Raw genomic sequence first — 24,111 nt, forward strand, 5'->3', positions numbered from 1 at the left:
ACAGCTCCCAGCAAGCAAACCTGTCCTGACACTTCAGAAATTTGGGAACAACTTTAACTGCCCTGTGCTCCACTGACACAAATAAATTTTGACTTGCCCTGTCAAAATACCGCTTCATTATGGACAGCAGGGGCTTTTAGAGAGGAGAGTAATATTGCATATATTGCATTAAGCAAAACAAAAAATATATTGAGGTTATTAGATGGAAAATTTGGGTTGGGATTGAAATTTTAACCAAATATCAGTCAGAGATGCTACGAGAAAGAACATTCTGGCACAGCTCTGTTTGAGTAGCAAAGGAGCACAAATAGTGCTGTGTCATGCTTATAGGTCCTCTAGTCACAGAAAATATAATTTATTAATAATAGTAGCCATGTTATGATGTTTTTTTCTCCAAGACAGTGAGCAGGCAGAAAGCTCCCCCCTGCCTTCCAAATTCAGAAGGACAAGCAGGCCAGTGAGCAAGCTGCATAAATACATAGAGAGGAGACTAAACGTATTGGCCTTAGCCATCCAATTGAATCATGATTCATTAGAGAAACAGCAAGCCAAAAGAAATCAAAGACAGTTCAAAAAAGGCAACATAAAGTTTTCATTTCCAAACAGTTTTAATTCACTGTTTGTGCTCTTTACTGAGAATATGCAAGGAACACAAACATTCCCATATGATTCAAATTACAATTTACATATGAATTACATTAGAAATATGAGCTACACTAAAGAGATAATTAGTGCTGTCCTGGGTTATGTGAGCACAAACAAAATTAAATAAGAACAATTTCAAAGCCAAGTTTTGCTTTGCCTTTTCAACTAAGCTGGTTTAATCAGTGATAATGATGGAAATAAATCCACTACATATAAAACAACGCACAACATACCATACTGTGTGAAATGTCATTATTACATCCCGTGCCTTGGTAAATCTCACAGTCAAAAAGGAATACAACATCCCTGGTAGGATGCTACACAAAATTTGCTACTGCTGGGTGTCCAGCACTGGAGGTGATGGTCCCTAGGGCTTGCAATGAAACAAGACCCACAGCAGGCCAGCATCACTGCACAGCATCACAGAGAAAGTAACAGTGAGGGAGGGCTGTGAGCGTGTGTGAAGGATTTTTTTTAACATGACATATGAATGAGAAAGAGCTGCCACAGGAAAAAAAAACTGCCAATGTTAGCAGAGAGCAATGAGAGAGAGTGGAGCAGGAGAATCAGGGGCAGGACGGGGGAGACAGGGGAAGAAGAGGAGAAAGTGAGAAGGATAAAAAATACCACACAGAAGCAAACTACCTGAGCATCAATGCCGCAGCCCCTAAATAGAGCTATGGTTTATGACTACCTTGCCTAATGAGCTAAACTCTGGTGACCATAAAACTGAAATATAATTATGACATTAAAGATGCCTATATTTGAACTTAATTATTAATTAATTTAATGAGAGAATAGGAGGTTGTAAAATTGCTAATTAAACAGCTCTGTAAAACTGCAGACGGCAGAGGATTTACCAAATGATGAATCCCACAACAGTATTTGGGATATATCAATATTCTATTAATATACAGTATGCCAGAGGTACTGGCTAGTACGCTACTCACAGTTAAGCCGATGTGACAGGCATACAGAGTGAAAGAAAATGAAGGACATAAAATCCCGGATGACAACAACCTTGAAGACGATCTCTGCCCCCCACCTCTGTGGCAATTTCTGAAATCAGTTAAATAAACTCAGAAATGCAGGATAAAAATCAATCTTACCATCGCAAATGTGAGTAAATTGGCTTGAAGCACAGGACCCACCTGTGGTCTTTAGGCACCGTGGTGCTGTGTCGCTCTCCGCTCGTGAGCGGGAATGGCCAGGGAGAATCTGGACTTAAGTGCAACAGAAAGGGAGGGATGCAGCATGAGTGAGTGAATATGTGTGTGTGTGCATGCTTGCAAGTGAAAGAGAAGCTGAGCAAGAGCAAAAAATAACTGTCCCCGTGTGATTAGTGAAATTAAACTCAAGTGAACCTTCAGGGGCTGAATTGGAACCTACGGGGGACAATTTTAGAGATTCCCACATTGCAGTATCAACATGTGAGGAATTTTGCTGTAAGATTTGAGTGGCAATGCCATTTGGATGACATTCATTTAAAAATACAGGGCAGGGGTGCAGGGAAACGTTTTTCTTTAGCATTGAGCCTAATTCAAGGACCATTAAAAGAAAATGCACTGGGGTGTCTAGCCCTGCATATCTCTAAATGTCAGTCAGGATAATTACTGGGATAAAAGTAAAAGAAAAAATTCAAATATCCTTTTTGTAGGAAACAATGAAACACCTCTGGACAGTGTAACAGAAACCATGAATAACACTAGGTTAACTGTAGGAGGTACATTTTAATATTTGCATGAATCCTTAGAACTGTTGCTTTTTATACCTGCCATGTGGCATAGCTTTTCCTTGATGTATTTTGGTTTTTAAATTCACAGAATATTTTGTTTTTTAAATGCCCTGTTGACAGTCACAAGAAGGAATTTAACAAAAAATACCAAGAAAATTGTGTGGGAGGAGACTTGCCTTTCAGTCTAAGGGAAACAATACAGTCATCACACTAACATCTCCCACTTCTGGAAAACTAATGGGTAATCTTGAGAGCAAGGACAAGAGTTGTATTCCCAAGTCCTTTGGCAGTTCTAAAGAAGCTACACATACTTTCAGTGCCTCAGTTTCTACTTTCTAAGCTAGGAATAAGAACAGTTTTGTGTTATTTATCATTCATGTTTCAGAACAGTAAATGGAAGCTTGCACTTAATTTCTGAGTGATCTCTAGAAGTTGTTCTTTACTGACTGGTTTGGGAAAGGACTTTACAAGTGTCACTCCCTGCACTTTTTTTATTTCTTTAATGTCCATCTTTGTCTGTATGAACAAGGTAATTTAAAGCAGCTATGAACTTCACAAGATAGTCTCGTTACCTTGTCTCAGATACTTACACAGTTTTTAGTCTCTTGATGTTCAGAAACTTTACTGGTGGGTTTTGTATGAGAATCTGCAGCTGAAAGAGCTGCTGCTTTAAAAAACCTTGATCCTAATTTAGAAAACTACTCTGGCTGGTTTCTATCTTATAATATGTGCAATTAATAAATATGAAAGCTTCTATGCATTTATTATCGTTGTATCATGCCCTGCAGTTTTATAGATCCAATTTTTCAAAAAGTGACTTCATCTACAAGAAATAAAACCAGACAGACTTCTTCTATTGTATAGTCAGCTTTTGAACCAGTCCCTTGACTGGAGGGTTTTGTGAGATCTGGACTGTGTTCTTACCCAGTTTTCAAGCTCAACAAATCAGGCAATGAATTAAAACTGGTGGGTTTACAGTAAAAGGATATTCCAGATGGCTCATCATCACCACATTGCAGGTTACACATCTAGAACATCAAAGAAATTGGCTCCATACCTCCACCATAACTATCCCATGGTTAACTTTATTACAGGTAGCTCTCACTCTTTGCTACAGAAACTCAACCTGCAGCAGATTGGCTGGCTTGAAACAGAAAAAGAAAGGCACAAAATCTGGGGATGCCATTGCCTCCAAGTTCCCTTGATGCAACCATTGTAGCAGCTCCCTTTGAGACAGAAATATTTGAGAAAGGATAAACACTGGTTAGTTATTGTCCAGCCAAAATTTGGTTGATGTTTTCTGTGATACTTTCTGCTTTCCAGTCATGAGGAAGTCCTGGGCAGGAATGGACAGGGACCTCCTCATTGTAAGGGGCGTGAAAGGTCCAGCCAATAGCTCTGAATCTGAAGACCATGGTCATCTTCGTAAGACTGGTCACTGCATACCCTGGGAGAAAATTATTTTGTCTCATTTCTCTTCTATGAGTGCTGGGGGCTGTTCACTGCTGCCTGACAGTGATTTTAGGCTTAGCAGGGGCAGGGATCTCTCTGGGCATCCTCAGCCATGGCAGCAATGCTGCTCCCAGCCTTGTGTCACCCATCGCCCTAAAGTGGGTCGCAGCTTGAAAGCCTCTGGGATTGCACAGTCTGCAAATGCTCTGGGGGAAATGCAGCTGTGGCCCAGAGCTAAACCGTGTGGCTGACAGGGGTCTGTCAAGCTTGATTACCAGGAGAGAGGAGTTGTGATGAACCATCACTGGTACTGCAGGCCTGTGTCAGGGTCTCGCTGTGATACGTGTGAAAAGTTTGCAAACCCAAAGCTTTCAATGATCTGATTTAATTCCTAAGGATTTAAATTGTTTGTATAATAATGATTTAAATCTTCAAGGAGGTTAACTTGGTTTAAGTTATCTTCTGCTTTTGTTTGCGTCTGTCCCTTTTGTGCCCTTTAGAAAATTTTCCCTTTTTTTAAATTGGTTGGTATGCTGTAAAATATGTGACTAAATGCATCCTACTAAGTAAGCTGCTCATTTTGTGTTTGTTGCTGATCAGAAAGAGATTTTATATCTTTGCCCATTCAATTAGCCAGGTTTTTAATTTAATATAATTTAACTTCATCCTTTTTACATTTCAGAATGTTAGACTATGGTGTGTGGTTTAAGTCCTTTTCATTAGGTGAATACTATTTTTGTTTCGGTATTTGTGTTAGAAAATATTTATAAACACATTTAACATCTTTACAAATGAAGGAAAAAACACTTTAAAATAGTTCTCATTAAGTAAATAAATCTGTCTTTAACTCAATGGATATGTAGAAGGGAAAACATATTTCCTTAAACAGATACTTAATTTGATATCTACTGTATGCATTGTAACTTAAAGACAAAACCAGGACTTTTTTTTAAGCTTCCAATTGGTTTCTAATGCTGATTGAATTATTCATTGATAAGAACTAATCTAATACATTGAAATCAAGATAAAAACTTTTATAATTCCTGAAAACAAATTTTCTGCAGTCAAAAATTCTAAACGGAAGTAAAAATTTGCTGACTTTATATTTTATTTCTTTACTAGAGATTTCAAATGATCAGTGATTTGAAGTTTTTTTCTAACCTCAAAGTGAGACTAGCAGTGCTTGCAATGATCACTGCAGAGACAAAAACATGGGGAAAACACATGAACAAAAGTTTAAAAAAAAAATGTTTCTTACTCAAGCATGAAGTCTGCAGATCAGAAAGTTGTGGTCTGAAAATAGAGGATTACTGTATTTATCAAAAAGCAAAAGAATTTGCTTTAGTTCCAGTTACTACAGACTTTCTTTAAATCAAAATAAATGGCAGAGAATGAATCAGACAGGAAATATATGAATTCATCTTTTCCATGTCAGGAAAATAGAAATAGTTCAATTATTACATTTGTTATGAGATCTGAAAGGCTAAAAAGTGTCCTCCCATGTATTTGTATTGGCATATGTATATATGGCAAAAGTTTGGGGAGGAATTAAATTAACCACTCTGTTGTTCCACAAGGTGAATAATCCAGCTGGCCCTGCAAACTAAATGGAGTTTAGCAGCAGCAAAATACTAAGTAAAAAGCATTTTCAGTAAAATATTAAGTAAAAAGCATTTTTTAGTGAAATACTAAATAAAAAGCATTTTAAAACCACAGGAATTGAGTAGTTCTGTGTAGCATTGAGGTGACAGGTATCTTAGGACTATAGGATGTTGAGAGATAAAACAGCTTATTTTTTGTTGCTTTTCCAGGAGAACAAAAGTTCTTCTGGAAGAAAGATAAAGAACAACTTTGGGGTCCACAATCTATAGAAAACTCTTGCCTTTCACTTTGTCATCAGATCACACCTTTGGATTAATTTCTGTACCCAGCTGTCCTCACTGTTTATTTATGAATACCCTGTGAACTTTCCATACCTCATGTAGATAATTATTAAAAACCCTCCTCCAAATGCAAGTGTTTAGAGGACAGCAAACAGGTTTCAGCTGCTGAAGCAGAGGCTGTGACCTCTGTATTTTGCTTCAAGGAATTACACAGCCTTTCATATAGTGCCATGAGGAAGGTTGAAGCATGGCAACCCTTAATGCTTGGCCTGTCCTTTAAAAATCTAGCTGGGTACATCTCGAGTGTTCTAAATCACAAACCAGGCAAGCATCATCAAGAACAAGGCAGCCTTTCTGCTCCCAAGCTCCAAATATGTTAATCTTTTCCTGACTCTGTGAGTTTTGCTTTAACTCTGGAGGAAAGGGAAGGTGAGAAAGCAATCTGACTGATGTTGACTGCACCCAGGTATCAAGCTGCGTACTTAGCAAGGTGTCTTACAGCATCCTTCTACTGCAGCATTGACTGCAGTTTGTCCAACTGAGAGAAGGCATCGGGAATAAAATCACTCTACAATTGTGTTGTGCTCGAGCACCAAACTTGTCACAACCCCAGCTGGTCACAGCAATGCTCAAAAACTGTTCTAAATACCCTGTCCTAGATTTCAGTGGGACTTTTTTAAAGTTAAAACTATGTGTCTGTGTAAGTCCTAGACCGCATTTAGAGGCAAATTTTAGATCTTGGGCCTATCTTAATATGTTGGGTTTTGTTCCTTTTTGTTTTGTGAAATTAGCTAATTCTCATTTCTTGTAAAATAAGCTTCCTTTACATATTAAAAGCTTATAGAGGAAACCACAGTCATAAATTAAAAAAAATGTTTAAAAACCTAAAAAAAAGAAAATTAAGTACTAAATAAACAATGTGGGAAGATATAAGTACTAGTTACAGAAAAATAAATAATTTAAATGCAAAGACACCTTACCTACATGTAGATACAGACTGAGACAATATTTTCTTCTGAAAGAAAAATCTGAATATAGACTATATGACATAGTTTAAGTATAAATTTCCTGAAAAAATAACAGCTGTCTGTTTTCATCAGATCCATTCAAGAAATTAAGGATAAAAAGGAAAAGGTTAGCAAAGCATCATAGAAGTGCAGCATTTGTTGTGTTGCAGCATTTGGTTGCAGGATTTGGTATTGCAGCATTTAAAAAAGTAATTCTGAAGAACTAGAGGAAGGGATCATAATGCCACCATTTTTTTCTAAAATGTAGAGATGCCTTGAAGGAGGATAGGAAGGTGAAGGCATGTACGTCTTCTGTGACATGCATGTGAAAGTCTTCTAATGGCCAAAATATGATCAATCATATTCAATCATGTAGGTTCATCTTTGTGCTTGTGAAAGAAAGTTTAAGAACTGGGAGATAAGCCAGTTCTGGGATGGAGTGGTAAGCCCCCCAAATTGTTCAGTTCCTACCATTAGCAACAGAAGAGATGTCTGACACAGTAAATCAATTTGGAAGGATTAAATAACAATTTGGTCTTTGCATTATGAAACGTGAGATCCCATCTGGTCTGAGTTTGCTTCTTGTTTACAAATGCCTTAGTTTGAATGAAGAATAGGAAAAAAAAAAAGAAAAAAAAAGAGATATTGCTCATTCCCCCAAACAAATAGAAATGGTCCTCCACCACAGGCAGGTCAGCAGGATGCCATTTATAGATGGCCATTGACATTTCTTCAGGTAGCTCCATGTATACACCTGCACTTGGCCATGCCTAAGCTTTTCTGGTGACTTCATCTCCCTGAAAACATATTTATCTTCCTTTTGATGTATCCTGTCACAGTAACATGTTCTTTCACTGTATAATCAAATTATATGAGGACACATGAGAGAAGCCACCCAAGGAGACGAACTTACTCTCGGCCTGCTTTGATCTAGCTCAGTCATTTCTGGTGACTCAGGTGTACAAAACAATTCCCAGGAAATGGCAGAAAAAACCTGCTGTTCACATGGATGTGCATTTGGGAATACCAATTGCAGTGAGCAATTGGACAGCACAAGTTCAAGTTACACAAAGGATTTAAATAATGTGCTGGAAAACATCCCAACCACAAGTTGAAAAGCCGCCTTTTTTCCCTGCCTTCTTCTTAAGAGGTCTAATTTAAAAATGCAACATGCAGTCAAAATGTTAAACATAATATTGGGTCAATCTAACACTCTTCTTGTTGCAATCAAAGAGGAGGAAATCTTTATGTGTACATGTGATGAACAAACATACTTACCTTATAGCAATGTTAAAACCGATTCTCCTGGTCCACCTATGCACCTGTGATGTCAATACATTTACACAGATGTTTATACTCATAAATGAGAGGGAAATTTATTGAAAGAGACAGTAAATGAGTAGTATCAGTTTCACATTTCACCTTCAGGAGCAGTTTAAGAGCAAAGGTTCTGACTCTTGCTTACACTAATAACATCACAATCCAAAATAAACTTGAACAATGGTGCAAATTGCATTTAATCTTTACAGTCTGATGCAAGATGGAGAGTAGTATTAATGAGGAAGTGCCTTAGATACTCTTCCTCTGCAAATTGTTTAATGTAACAACATTAGGTGCAGTTTAGTTATCCTCTAAACAGAAATGACCTGGTGTTTTACTGGTATGAAAGTTTTTATTAAACTGCTTGAATACAAGGAAAACCAGAGCATTTTGTGTCCTCGATTTTCCCACTTGTATCAGTTGTTCTAATGAGAGACATTGCCTTTCTCAACATGCCTTCTCTTCTGTCTCTTTACACCAGCATGGCAACAAGAACATTACCGCCACAAAATTATGTGCTACATTTCAAAAATGCAGCAGGAGAGAAAATTTTAAAAATCATTTTCCCTCCCCCTCTCTCCCCATGCTTCTCAAGCTCTTTTGTATTGACACCTTTTCCTGCCCTGCTTGTAGAGAGGTTTATTTCTTCTCCAGCAATGCATTTTAGATGCGAGTGGATCACAGTTGTGTGTTAAATCGTGAACAAAACCAATCTCTCTCCCTCTCCCTCTCTCCCCCTTTCTTGTTGTCTGTCCTTTTTACTTAAACATAGCTTCTAGGTTAATGATTCATTCTTCTAAAAGGCTGCTGTGCCTAGCAGATTACACTGTAAAATCTGCCATTCTGTTTATGTTTAAAATACAAGATTAAAGCAGTGGTCATGCTGAGGGAAATGGTTCTCACACAGAACAAGAAAGGATCAATCCACGTCTGCCGAATCCAGGCTGTTTTAGCAGAGTCTGCTGTTTTGGTGCGCTGCCAGACCCCAAAGAAACGCTGGTGAGCTTTGAAACTTCCTAGCCATTCTTAGACTGAGCACAGCAAGTACTTAAAATACAGCTTATCACACACTAATGTACCTCTGAAAGTTACAGCAGCCTAGCTATCTATAAATTGCAGGGAAAGCGCTTGAGAAATAAATTACTGATTCCTAATCAGAAACGAAAAGGTGAAAGATTTTAACAAAAAGTAGCCTCTATGGTGCTTTTACAAGTATATGGGGCTAGAATTTGCCCCTGGTACAATTGAATCTATATCCAGGTCATTTATAGTTAAATTATCACTGGCAGTAATGCTCTTTTTTTTATTGTGTCAAGCATTAGCATAAAGACAAATCAGACCCAAAGTTACTATTTTTTTTTTTTTGTTATTGTTCCTACAGTGTGACTTACTCACCAGATCAAATAGGTTGTTCTATAAAAGCTAGTTGGGCATGTAATGTCAGCCAGATATTAGACTGGAGACTTGTATACACTTGAAATTTACAAAAATAGCTCATTTGAAATAATTGCACTGAAACAGCTATTTGGGCAGAAAAGCTGTAGGGATATTTCTCAACCATTTCAGATTAGTTATCTCAGTAAATTTCTAAGTATAGACAAGCCCTCGTGATCTGTCCTGCCAAATGAAGATTGTTCTATTCAATTAGCTCTCATAAAGTAAAGCGGGGAGGGGTAAAAGTAGCTCTCATTAAATATAAATTTCCATATTTATTAAGCAAATGTGAGAAAACACAAATTCAAATTCACATACATTTTGTACTCATTAAGCGAAGCAGGCCTTCTAAAGAAGCCATGAGTCTACTCACTGGAGATTCAAAACATATCGGGGAAAGGTTGTTTGGTGTTTGTGGGACCTGGGCTGATGGGGACTCTGCCTTTTGGGGACACCCCTTTTGGGTGAGGGTCTGAGTCATGGTTATGAATCATGATTACAAATTACAGTTATTTCGAGGAAAGGCCATTCTGGAAACATCTTGTGGTTTCTTGGAGATTTCTTTTCTTCCTCAAAATTTTTATTTTTAAGCAGGACAGGGAGTACTTTTAAATAAAAGGCAGTACTTTGAGGGGCAGGGAGTGAAAACACTGTATACCAGGTGTCAGCTCCTCCATAAAAGTCAAAGCCATCCATAAAAAGATTACACCTTTTCTAACTGTGGTGTTTAAAGCAGAAGTGAGTTTAAATGCTGTGGATTAAATGCATAGTTTAAATAAGAAATCTAGACTTTCAGCCATCATGTCTGTGAATAGAAAATGCTGCTGCTATTTGGTACTAAGAGTGGTCCTTGGCAGTGTTATGTTGAAGCTGCTTTCCATCCTTGCAGTGCTGGCCATGACCTTCCCCTCCTCCAGAAAACATGTATTAGAGAAAAATCACCTATATTTTTTCTAAAACCTCATGGCTAAAGAGATTGTTACATGCATATGGATTAAAAGCTAGACTGTTTATTATACATATTTAGATCTGAATTGGACATAGATTACTATCAGGCCAGACTAAACACTTTTAATTTAACGAACGAGTGCTGGCCATAAAGAAGGGGTGAAATAAATGTTTAATATATCCTATATCATCTTTCCCCAAATGGTTTCTATTTATCATCCAAGTACCTAATCAATGTAACTACATATAAAATCCACAGATTTTATAGTTCAGTAATAAGTACATGCAAATTATGTTGTCCTATAAACATACTGGCACAAAAAGATGTATAATACCTATCAGACTAGTTAGCCATTATCTTAATTACAAAAGGATTATCCCCGCAAAGGCAAGGCCATAATATAATAGGAGTTCTGAAATATGAACAATCTCTAGCTATGTTTACCATTAATTCAGACTGCACTTATATTTCCATTTCCCTTTTTCTACTGTTTATTTTTGTTAATGTTTATGTGTCCTTTTGTAAGCAGCAGTATGGTACAGCATCCCATCAAATTCACTATGAAAGCTCCAAAGAGCCATCCTGAGTATATTAATCCTCCATAAAAATAAATAAGCTATATGAGAGAGAGCATTTCTATAAGGCTCGAGTGTTAGTACTGGCAGCTGGACCATGAGGTGGTGAGAATACTCGTGCCAACTTTGAGATTCATGCATGAAAAAGCTTTTTGCTTTGTTTTTTTCTGAGATGGGCTTTGAATTTCTTTTTCTCTTTTAGTAAATTTTTCCTGTAATAATGACACTGTCTTTATCCATCCCTCTGTGGAAGTCAAAAATGTTTTCTGAGGGGCGGATGAAAGACAGGAGGGTCTGAAAGAGATCAGGTCACACAAGAAAGATGTTTCACAGTTGGGACTTTGCAAATACAATATAGGAAAAACACCAAATATGAGTAAATCTTCATCTTTTCCTAACATTACATTTGCTCTGATGTATTTTCTGAAAGTTGCCCAAGTATAACTATTTATTTTAACTAAAGTAATCAAGATTAATGTCAGCAGTTATGACACACGCTGTTTGCTAAAGAACACATAGAACAATTGCTCAAGGCAAGGTTCATTAAGAAATCAGATAAAATTAGTAAAACTGATTATATTTCAAAACTCAGCAGCGGCAGCAGCTCAAATTGCCATTCAGGAGCCTCCAATTAACACAATTGGTCTTGTTCACAATCAGCTCTGTAATCTCATTAGCCTATTATATTTTAATCATTGGGATAACTGCACAACAAAACTTATTTTATTTTTACACTGACTGCTGATGGCATAAATGAACGTGCAACATACTTTTTCTTTCTCTTTTGCTTTCCTCTCTTCCCCCCCTCCCATCCAGAGAACAATGCAGACTCCTTAGAGCATTATCCTGGTTACAGATTATTACCATACACTCTGTCAGAGCTAGGGAACGCTGACAGCAGGCATCTAATTTGGCATTAATTGGCAGGGGACTAATTGCATAACTGACATTGCTAGTGAAACTTAGAGAATGGAAGGTAGGGACGGTGCAAAGTACCAGAAGAGAGAGAGAGAGAGAAAGAGAGGGAAGCAAGAGCAAACAAACGCCTGCAGACAGCTCTGTGGACACACACATATAACTCATTTGCCTCCTTGGTGTGCTGCCTTGTTTCGTAAATGTGTTCCAGAGATATTGGCCCTTGTAAAAACACAAAGTCTTTCTGTCCTTTAGGTACTGGCAGTCTGCAGATGCCTACAATACCAGTGTTTCATTGATATTGAGTATTGCCTGCTGCAATGAGATTATGTTCTATTGATGGGAACTGGGGTGTAACATAGCCATCTACAGAAAGCAATAGGTTGCCCTATTTTCAAGCTGAAAATGCTATGTATTTTATGAACTGCCTCTATCTTGCACACCAGGGATGTCTCTGTGGCTAAAGCCATAATAGGATTTTCCTAAATGATACAGAAATACAAATATTCTGACTGAGCACTTTTCTGGGGTCGTCTTATTTACCAGCAAGCTTTGATACAGTATTTTGCTTCCATCTTTTAAAGGACATTTTCAATTTCCCATTTCCCTTATGAGTGCTTCCTGTAAAGGTGTCAATAACCACTAATTGCGTTCTGCTTGGCCAGTCTGCAAATCAAAACAGCAGAGGCAGCAAGCCAATATGCATCCAAATCCCGTTACTTGGCTGCCTCATTCTCAACTGGAAAGATATGAGAAGGCAAACATTCACACAATTGTATGCTGGGAAATTTGGAGTTGCTCCTGTGATGTCCAAAGATACCTGTGAGGCTGCTGCTAATTCTCAGACTTTTATGTTAAGAGAGTTACTGATGGGGGTATTTCTGTGTTGTTCATTTTATTGTCAGTCCAAAAAATGGTATGTCTTAGGTCAGAGGAAATGTCAAAGGCAATAACTCTGCAGTAAGAGCACAATGTATGCAATAACTAAATTAGGAGCCTCTTCCCACAGGCAGGCAGGCCATCTCCTCAACATGGAATATTTCACTGTTTTGGTGGCCTAAGCAAGGAATAGGTGGGGATTTAGCTGTGTTAAATATCATGGAGAGGAACAAGCCATTGATTTGATTACTTTTGCTCTTCTTTCATGACTTATATGTCAGCAGAGTGTTGATTTTCTTAAATCAATTTGTCATGCCAAAGTGTTAGCTGCCTAATTTCTGCTTGTAATATTCAGTCTGGAGTTCGGTTGAGAGCAGTCTGCTGTCAGCATTTTCTTCTGCACTTCAAACCACTTTGATTTCAATGTTATGAAAGTCAATTTCCTTTCTTGGTTTGAGGAATGAGCTGTTCACCAAAAGAAAATCCAGAAACACTTTCCACAGATATTTTTTTTCAATTTCACTTAAAATCTTAAGCTAAGGAAAAAAATTTCCACCGAAGACATTCATACACACAGAAAACCCTTACATGAAGGCTGTCCAGAGGTGCCAAGAAAGCCAGCTCAGGCTGACTGAAAACACCAAAGGCCTGTGTGCAGGACAACCCATTTCCAAGCCCATTTTGTTCTGTTCTGACACAGAGGGGAAGGAGAGGTGGCATCTTCTGTGTGTCTCCCCACCACAGCCCATTCTGAACCACACTTAACTGGGCTGCTAGGACGCCACAGGTTTTATATTTCTGCTGACCATAAGGATGGCCCTTCTTGGAGATGTTGGAGGATTGCTGAGTCACAGACTTTTTGTCTTGCAACTGTGGATCCAAAAGCAGCAATTTGTCCCTCTTCCACAAAGCATGTGAGCAGATGAAGAATGATAAATTAACATTGAGAGAGCATGGTAGGAAGGGAGATCTTTCCTTTCATCTGTGACCTAGCATATCTGACTGTGTTTATAGCAATCAGAAGTTTAGAAAATATTAAAAGATTACTCCACCATCTTTTTGGGGACAATACTTTGAAGAGGCAATGGATTTTGTCATCATTTTGCCTAAGTAACTTCCACTGTTAATCTTTTTTTGTTTAGCTATCAACTTGTCACCTTCTACCCTATTCTGCTAGCTTTCTTTGAAAGATATAAAATACACTGGAAAAGCTTGATAAACCACTGATATGATGCTCATGTTCAAATTAAAAAAATGCTAGGAGGGGAGCATAAAGATACCAGCTCAAGCTGCTGCTTACCACTAGATGTCCCTCAATGGCACAAATGGCTAAGGTAAGTCAAGTCTGGCACAACATTGTTGCTGTGAGTTATTCAGTGATGTTTCTTTGGTTGTCACAAGAGGCTTAGGAATTGCTGTTTTCTCCTTTCTTCACATTGCTTTTCACCTTGGTCTTTGAACAAAAGCCCCAAAGGGCACTGATCTCTAGATTGATATGCCTAAATATATTGATGTGCCTGCTGCCAGGCCTCCTCCCCATTCCCTGAGTGTTCTGCAGTATCACTTCTTTGCACAAGTCTCTTGGTGAGGATTTCTACTTTCCTGTAAGAGTTTGCTGGGGTGGGAGCTGAGGCCAGCTCATTCTTAGTATCGAGTGTTGCTGTGGTAGGTAGATACTGCCAAGTATCAGCCAAACTGATGCTGTCTAATGCTATAAGTGTCTGACAGCTGCTGGCTTACTGGTGTGTTTTGTGCACCAAACACATTCTGCATGCGCTGCAAAGGTGATGCTATCTGCTATATTAAGTGGGCTCATCATGGCAGAAATGTACAGGCAGCAGCAGAACACCAGTGCAGCAGAATGAGGTGAGGGGTGAAAGTTATTCTGATATTTAAATGGAGTTGAACTCTGCTTCAGAATCTGCAACTGAGCATTTCTGACCTGTAAAGGAGAGATTCTGCTGCTGTCGTGCGTGCTGACTGTACCCTCATCTCTTCCTTTGCTCTTGAGATTTAACCCTGTTGACTTCAGCACACTGTGGAGCACGCTGCTTGTCACCAGCTGCAGTCAGAGTGCACATGAATATCCTCCCTCTCTGTACCTGCCAGCTGTATTGGAATGAGGTCAAGCTGCCACCTCTCACACCCATGAGATGAACAAGTTACTCCCAGGCAACAGACTGAAGGATTCAAAGCTGTGGTAGTGCCTCCATGCACACCTGGCCAGCTGCAAGAGAGCTGTGTCATCGTCATGGGAGACACCACTATGGTGTGGTGTCACCTGTCACTGTGGGTTTGAGAGTTAAAATGCATTCCAAATTTAGAGATTTTCTTAAGAAAATATTTGTGGCAATTGTAAAAAGCTGGTGTAGCTGTATAAAAGTACCTAAAGACAATAATTCATGGCTCTGCTGAAAGAAATGGCTTTTCCCTTCACAATTGCAACTGACATATATTAATTTATTTCTTTGCCCTTTACCAAGGTGGTTCACATTTTATTTATATCAGGTTCTTTGCAGCACTAGCTAGCCATTTTAAGCCTAGGAACACTGCTGGGAACACATTACATGGCCAAGCTGGATTTTAAAATGCCTACACCTTGGTAGAATCATCAGGTTTCTCCCTTACAGAAAAGCTTCTCTGCTCAGACCTAGGCTGGTTGGGTACCATGTGCCCTGCAGTCATGTGTGTCATCTCCTCTGCATGTCTCGTTCTCCCCTTGTTGTTCTTTGTTTCTGCCATTTCACAGTCTTTTTCACTACTGGTCTGGGCACACAGTGACTCTGGAAGACCATAAGCAAAGAAAATTAAAATTATGTGCCTTGGATTTTGCACCAGCGGGCCTCAGTTCAGTTTCAGAAGTTCATTGTTATTCTTTTGGTACGATAGTGACTCCCTCAGCAGCTCAGACAGCAGCAGCAGATGGGCCTAAGAGTTATGTTTCTGAGCCTGCCTGCCCCTCCTTGCTCTTCCTGTCTGTCTGAGTGCTCACATTTTGTGTTGTAAAATCACACAGCGTGTATCCCGACACCACCCCCAGCAGCAACAACAGAAAAACCCTGGGACTCACAGAAAATGTATCTGTGGGACCAAAAGATATCTCAGGATCCCAGGATCCTGCTTTCTGCAGTCCCAGGTTGCATTCCCTAGTTAAGCACCATCAATATCAATACTTAATGGTATTCTCTAAGCTCAGGCAGTGAAGAAAATAGGGTTGTTATCTATCAAAGCACATTTTAGTTTTTGACAAGTAAAAAGCAGCATGGGGAACGCAGTAAGTCTGAAATGAAAGCCTAAAAGAAAACTCATATAACATCTGGTGTCATTTATCCCCTGTTGGCCTTCCATAGTGTGATATGATGAGCTTGTTCTGATTTAAGATCAGATGATTTGGTTTGAAAGAGGGGAGTGGGGGATGCAGGCAGTCTGGCAGCAAATTGGGATACAAAATCTGCTCAAATAATTGGAAACACGACAGATTTTCCTTAACTGATGCCAGTGGCATCTTAGTTTATCCATCTCTCTCAGCTGAATTTGTTAAGTGCATTATCTTATTGGTTTTAAAGTTTTCATCTCACTTATTTGCAGGGGAAAATGTGAGCAAATCAGTCATGATGGATTGCCTAATTTTCTGGGCTGAATAAACCAGTTTTATAAGACTGTTGATTCCTGGGTTATTAGTTAATAGAAACATTTATCAATTTCTTTATAGAGAAGGGGAAAAAAACTTTAACCAATGATTGCATTTTAAAACTTTCATTAATGTTTCCACATAATGCTTAGTGTTGGACATGAATATGGTAATCACAGTTTTAAGGTTGGCTTGAAGCAAATTTTTTTCTGTCCTTCCTCTCTTTCTTTTTTCTGTAGAAATTAGGGAAAAAAAAAAGTCAAGCAAAAGGATGTCATTAGATTGGTAATTATGTTGAGTGTTCTTTGATCAAGAAAAGGGGCAGAGGAAGAGAAAGATCATTTCCTAGCTAGCAAATGCAATGCCTGTATCTATTACCAATTCTCTCTATGTAAACAGGGCCTGATTCTGTGAGCTTGAACCCTTATGACCTACCAGTCTCTGTCTTCTTCTTGACTAAAGTGTAAGCTGGATGTTAACCCTCACTTCTGTGTGGCTTCAGCACAACATTAAAGTTGTGCCTAAAGGTATTCCATGAAGCCTTTGAGGTACTTTGAGGTACCTAAAATAATACACCAGGTTTGGGTGGTTCACAATGGGAGCTCTAAAAATGTTGGCTTGCTGATAGAGATCCAAGAGATATAATCTATGTAGTAAGCCTATTAACAAAAAAAAATTAGTTCCTAATGAGAAAAATTCTCCCTTCAGTCTTAGAGAAATGTCATCAATATTTGTTTTTAAATGCAAAGTCTGCAAGCACACGAAGACCCAGAGGGTGATATAGCCAGTGTACTGCATTAGATGTGGCACCATACACTGCCCCGGCTGATGCTCACAGGGACAAAAAGATGTCTTCTTGCTCTCATTGAGGTGTAGCTTGCCCTCACCCAGGGTATGGCTGTGCCTGTTACCCATACATTATATAGCCCTTTGCATAAAGGGCCTTAATATAACTAAGAATCTTCTCACATTGATCAAACCGAAGTATCATTTAAAAAGACATCAAGTTCAGAGCGAGAATACATCATGTATGGACTGGTGAATAATGAAGTCATGTTCTAAATGAGATGCAGGATGTCCATTAAATTTTTTTAACACTTCTATTTCCCTTTCCATCTCCTTTTTAACATCTCAGATACCTGTGTTGAGCGGTGGTTCCAGAAGTGCAAAAGGCACTTCCTGCAGAATAAGAATGAAGGGAGTTAAAAAACTTTTATGCAAGTAGACTTTGCTGTGAAATGTTATCTTTTGTTAGTTCAAAGGTTTCTGAAGATATAAATTCTTCACAACTGCCCTGAGGTACTGAGAATGTAAATTGAATACTTTACAATTTGTAGACTGTTCCTGCAGTAATGTGTATCTCCTCTGTGAGTGAGTGTTTAGGGATTTTTCAATTACTGTAGTCTGAAAACTCTCTGAGATTCTTTAGGGCAGAAAAAGGCTTCCTTCTCAAAGTTGAGTCACTGATGTTCAAATTAGCTGCCAAAAGCATTCTAATGATCTGTGTTCCAGATTTTGCTAAACAGGGAAAAAAATTGGCCCATTTCACCAGGGGAAAGAAAAAAACACCCCAAGCCCTTCCTCCCCCAACCAGAAGTATTCAAAGGTTAGGCATTTTGCCAGGGTCAAGAGTGAGATGAATTGTTGACAATAAGTACACCTTTTCGATAGGTCAAGGTCATTATTAAGGGATTCAAATGAACTTCTTTACATTTCCAGGGCTGTAGCATATGTGTGGCCTCCAGGCTCATTGTGTTGTTTAATAGCTTTTGTGAAGCTGTAAGTTAAATGATAAATTGGTTGAATATGTCTTTAAATCCAGTCCATTCCAAAACTGTATAGAGTACTCTTACACTTTTATATACTGTTATCAAATGCACTTTACAGAGCGTGGTACAAATGGTCAGAAATACCAGTGTTATGCCAGCTTATTATGATTTAGCAGTGTTTACAACAGACTACTCTTGCTACAGTTTATTGCTGCTAAGGTCAATAACTAATACAATTTAACCACTATTGCATCTCTAACAAATAAAAGATCCTAGCGTATTCTAAATGCAACGTGCATCAAAAATAGTGCATGTAAAAATACTGGGGGTGATAGAAGTCTATAATATTAAGTAACTCATTGGGACATCAGGAGAATTTTCTGTGGCAGCCAGCAGGGGTGGCCATCCTCATCCCTCTGACTGTCCAGGTTTGAGCTGCTTTCTGGCTTGAGAACAGGTGGGTGGGTGATCTACCACACCAGGCTGCAGCATCTGTGGGATCTTTCCTAAACCCTGCACTGGTCATTTACTTCCAGAGGCAGCAACTGCATAATTAGTCCCCAGTTGAGTTGATGGACTTCATTTGCCAAGAATTGTATTCCTCACATGGTTTCTGCACTTTGATAGGTCATCTGGAGCCACTTCTGACACAGAAAGAGGAGAATGTTCTCTGAAATCAGAGGGCAGCAGGTTAAAGTGTGATGAGAGGGAGTATTTCTTAGAATCATAGAATCCTTAAGGTAGGAAAAGAGCTCTAAGATCATGGAATCTGACCGTTTACCCAGCACTGCCAAGTCACCACTAAACCACTAAACCATGTCCCCCAGTGCCACATCCACACAACTTTTAAATACAACCAGGGCTGGTGACTCAACCACTTTCCTTGGAAGACTTTTCCAATGCTTGACAACCCTTTCCTTGAAGATGTTTTTCCTATTATCCAATCTAAATGTCCCCTGGTTCAATTTGAGGCCATCTTGTATGGTGCAAGTGGTAACTGATGGAATTAATTGCCACCAAGTTGCATTTGTGAGAACATTCCCGTTCTGAGAGCTGGAAAGGGAGAACTGAGAAAAAAACTCAGCTGTATCTGAAAACTGATTCATTCTTGTAGCCTTCAGAATGCTCAGCCTTAATCTGACTTTGTTTGAAAACATGTAGGTGAATATTGCCAGTCTCCTCTCCAGATTTTTTCCTGCCCCTGAGCCTGTTGGTCCCTGGCTTATATTCTCTGTTCACAAACCTTGTTTTCATTAAGATCCTACCTATTACAATCCCAAGATTCACCCTTTCCTGTTTCATTACTCCCTATCCACCAGTATTAATTTGTTCCACTGCACGCTTTACTATTTAGCTTTGTGAGATTTTCTAGTCATCCCAGAGACTTTGATGCCATTTAAATTATGCAAAATGTGTATGCTTTTAAAACAAAAATGTACACAGACTGCCCTTTGCAGTCAGTTTATGAAATGGTGTTATTGCAAATGAGAACCATGTCTTTGCAATGCATAAATTCAGTTCACAGTCACTGGTGAACTTCTCTTCCCTCCAGCTCTGCCAGAGGCCCCCTTCTGCACCCCCAGTGGGCTGTCGTGTTTCTGGCCATGCTGAATGTGACACCTACTCTTCTCTGCAGATCTGCCAAGGGTCAAAAGTCCTGCAGCGTGCTCTTCATAGACCATCTGCACTATGCCAGGCTTTCAAGAGTGTGATCCACAGGGAGGAGATTTCTCTGCATAGGAATTCTTCATAGGATACAATGAATGCGTAATTAAGGAGGATTTTAATGCAAAGAAGTAACAGAAACATAACTTTGGCCATCCTGTCAGAGCTTAGGCACACCAGAAGCTTTACTATGACTTTGAAGGAAAAGAAATCACAACTGATAAGCCTTCCTTAGCTGACCGCTTCTTAAACAAACTGTGATAATGCCCCATTGATAATGTGGGAAACAGGGAAATTAGGACACTGACAATTAGGTTATACGCCACAGTTAAACTCCGTGAGACCCAGGAAATAGAGGCAAGAGCGGTTTGGCGAACACACGGCAGCCACGAGAGTGTTTTCCACATGGATTTCTTTGCAACCCAACTTTTTAATCCTGGGTCTTTGCCTTTTTTCCATCACTATTTAGTTGCAAAAATTATCCAGGATAAACTGAGTAACTGGGCCAGATTACGCAGTTTGATGTGTTTATTTCTGGGTGAGCAGTTTCTGGGATCTGTTAATGTTTCCCGGCTGGATTACGGAAACGCCGTTTCCCCCTTTCCTGAGCAGTTCGGTGCTCTTCCCCACTGGTCCCTTGCCGGCGAGGATGACATAATCTGCCGTCGGGCCTGTTCCCTGGCAACCGTCCCATTTCTTGGCTCTTTCCAGCTGAAAGCCAGTCTGAGTCACCCTGCACATTTCCAGTGTATCAAACAGACATAGGCTCGAGTTAATCTTGTTAGCACAATGAGGCAGTTTTCAAACATTGCAGCAAATCAAATCATCCCTAAGGACCGGGAGGGAGGAGAGGGCGGAGGTAGGGCGGGGGAGAAGGAGGCAAAGGCTAACCATCAAAGGTGGAAAAAGCGCAGAGGGAGCCCGGCTTCTACCTGGACAGCAGCTCCTCCATCCAGGCACCGCCAGATCTTGCTCCCTTCCCACCGGTCCCGCATCCATGCCGTGCTCAGAGCAGAGGCAGCAGTGGGCAGCAACAGAGAGAGAGCTCATCTATCTGCGCGGAAAGAAGCAGCTTTGATGGTTCCCCAGTGGATGTAATTGCGCTCATTACTGCCCATTTACATTTCATCACTCGATTATCGCAAATGCCTCATTACTGTTGATAAGGGTTTGCTGTTGAACTGCTTGCTAACTATTCATTCCTGAGCTTTGCTGTCATCAGGCAGACCCGTGTGAGACAGGAGAGGACTGGGGAGGGCTGGGGGAGAGGGGGGAGCATTGAGAAGACACGAGGAGGGGGAGGAGAGACAGGAGGTGAGAAAGGTCTTCTATCAGATTTGATTAAAGGCTGTGATTTAAATCGATATTTAATAAAGTGGCTGCTGCCACATAACGCGTGCAATTCCCCATGCAGGCAGAATCATGAATCCAAGGGCCTTGCTGCCTGCTACATAACTCAATTGGGTTTTGTGCACTGGTCTGGCACCTGTGTCCCTGAGCACAGCGCCTCCGAGGTAATGGGTTTATGAGCCGATGAACAGAGCTGATAGGTTCTAAATGGATTAACTAGGTGTCTGCAGCCTAGTGATGAATACATCAGGAGAAAGAAAAAAAAAAAGGAGAGATAGAGAGAGAAAGGCAAAAGGAAAAAAAATGTCTGCATAAGCAGAGAGTGATAGAATGTGTTGACAGACACTGTGGCTGTCACGAACCCCACAGGGTGAAACACTGCTCAGCTCCTGTCAGTCAAGTGCTCTCTGGATAGCGGGTGAAGACAGTAGGCAGCGAGGCTTCACAAGCCTGCAGGTGACAGGTAACATCACCCAACAACTGCTGCAAAAGGCTAAAACGGAGCATGACTCATCTCGCAGCTATGGCAGGTCTGGGATTTCCTCGAAAGCGCTGCATATGTTGTTTTGGCTGGTGGGCCTGCCTTCCACTGTGGCTCAAGCACATGCTCCAGCCAACCTGGGTGTGTATTTATATCCCTGGGAGTGGGTTATTGTTGCTATTGTTGTCGTCTCGCAGTGGTTCCTCGATCAGGGTCGGATTTCTGCTGCGCTGAGCCTTGCACAGGCACCCACTGTAGGGCACTTCCTGCCCCTAAGTGTTTTTTAAGTGAATAAACCGCAAGGGCCATGAAAGAAGTATTATTGTATTCCCACATGGGAGGTAGGAACTGATACGTTAAATAATTTGCCCAAGATTCCGTAGGAGGACTGGAAATTGAAGCCAAATCTCTAATGCCCCAACTGTGGAGCCACCCTTCCTCCTGTGGACAGGACCATGGAGTATCACTGTCTATGACTGATGTACAGAATATGTTGTAGGTGGAAAATAAAGTCAAATAGACCTTATGATGACCTCTGTTTGCTACCATTAAGCTACCAACAGTACAGTGTTAGGTTGGAGGATTTTGTGGGTTTATGGCTTTTCTACCACCCTTCATATTGGCTAAGAAGATACATGTTTTGTAAGTGCCATATTCTGCCACAGCGCCTAAAAAAAAAAAAAAAATAGCCATGTCAGACATGACACGGATAAATGAACCAGGGTCTGTATCCGCTGTCACAGTTACACAGGAGTTAACCAGACTGGTTTGAAGTAGGCAGCTCTTTTTGAGAATATGTTGCCTTTTTACTAAAAATTGAAAACTGAATACTTTTATTTGAAAAATACTTCCACAGTGCTCATGAGAGTTATATTTTGGATTTTTATCCCACCATTGTTCTTGCTGTGTGATTCTCCCCAAACAGATTACATTGCATATAATTTTCACCTCTTGCTGAGCTGCTGCAATGAATTATGGAATCCATTGGTTTCCCATGGGAAATGAAGTCAGAAATATAAGTATCCCAGATATTTCAAAGCTGAAATCTTTGGTTAAAAAAAAAAAAAAAAAGTAAGAATGGAACCTTTTGCAAGAAATAGCTGATTTCTCCCTCTTTTTTTGAGTGAAAAATTGAGTCATTTTTAGCCATAAATACGTTTAATGTAGAACAGGGTAGACATAGCAGATAGCTGTTTACTATGTTGTTGCACATAAACCACAATTTAAAACCATTGTCTGATTGTGTTAAGCCATGGTTTCAAAAGTCTGCCCAAACAGGGTGAATCCAGGAGAGTGAATTCTCTGAGGTATTGCTCTATACCTGCATTTACTGGTTGCTTTTTAAATTCTTGTCTCAATTTTTTGTAAATCTATTTCTGAAAGGAGAAAAAAAAATACTGGAATGAGTTACATTTTTTTTCCTACAAAACAACTTCTACAACAAAATTGTATGCAATTAGATTGGCTTGAATCATTCAGTATTATTCAGACCATCTGGGTTAACTATATGATGCCATCCCAGCTATAGCAGACTTCATTCAAAAGTGAGAAGAAGCAGGCTTTTCTGTAAGGATGCATTTTGGAAAAGGAAAAGAAAGTTATGGACATGGAGACAAATACATCCATCAGCAAATGGTGAGGTAACAGTTGGTTCTGTGTAAGATAATGCAAAAAAGCTCTGATCATAATGCTTGTCTGACTCACTGAACTTGTAAGGGATTTCCTTCTCCTTTTAAATTCACTGTGTATAATCCAGCCAGATCTCAGCCACACAGATATCTGAAGACTCTGGACACAAAAGTTCCTTCTGAGTTCTGAAGACTCTGATGTCTGTGACAATTAAAGGTAGAGTAAATATCATGGTTATACATACATAAGTCTACATTAAATGAACAGCCATTGATAACAACCAAAGTGCACCATATTATGTCTATATGCCTTAACTGTTTCTTCCTGTTGGTTAGCTTGATTTTACAAAAACAGATTAGATCACAGAATTTTCAACCTCAAATTTAAGATGAAAAATAAAAGTGAATCAACCATGGCAAACAAGAGTGTGACCCACCAAACACCAAAAGGAAAAAAGTACTCTAATCTGAAAATACCAATGCGACGGATGTCAAATGCACTATTGGTTGACTCACCATGGAGGGATGTGTTGTGGTATGGCGTGACTATTGATAATTTTTTAGATTAAATTTTCAGTTCTCATCAAATTCTGTTTGTTTTGCTCAAAAGTTTACTGTCCAATAGCTAATGTGCTCTCTCCTACCAATGAAAATTCCTGCTTAGTACTTGTCCAATTGAGTTGTGACCTAATTTCACAGATAGAGCATTTGTTCCAGCCTTAAAACATGAGTGCTGCCAACGCTCCTACCATCAGTTCCTCCATTGTATATAGACTTAGAAAAATGTACACAC

This window comes from Melospiza georgiana, chromosome 1 (genome assembly GCF_028018845.1).
Source record: "Melospiza georgiana isolate bMelGeo1 chromosome 1, bMelGeo1.pri, whole genome shotgun sequence".
NCBI classification, from domain to species: Eukaryota; Metazoa; Chordata; class Aves; order Passeriformes; family Passerellidae; genus Melospiza; species Melospiza georgiana.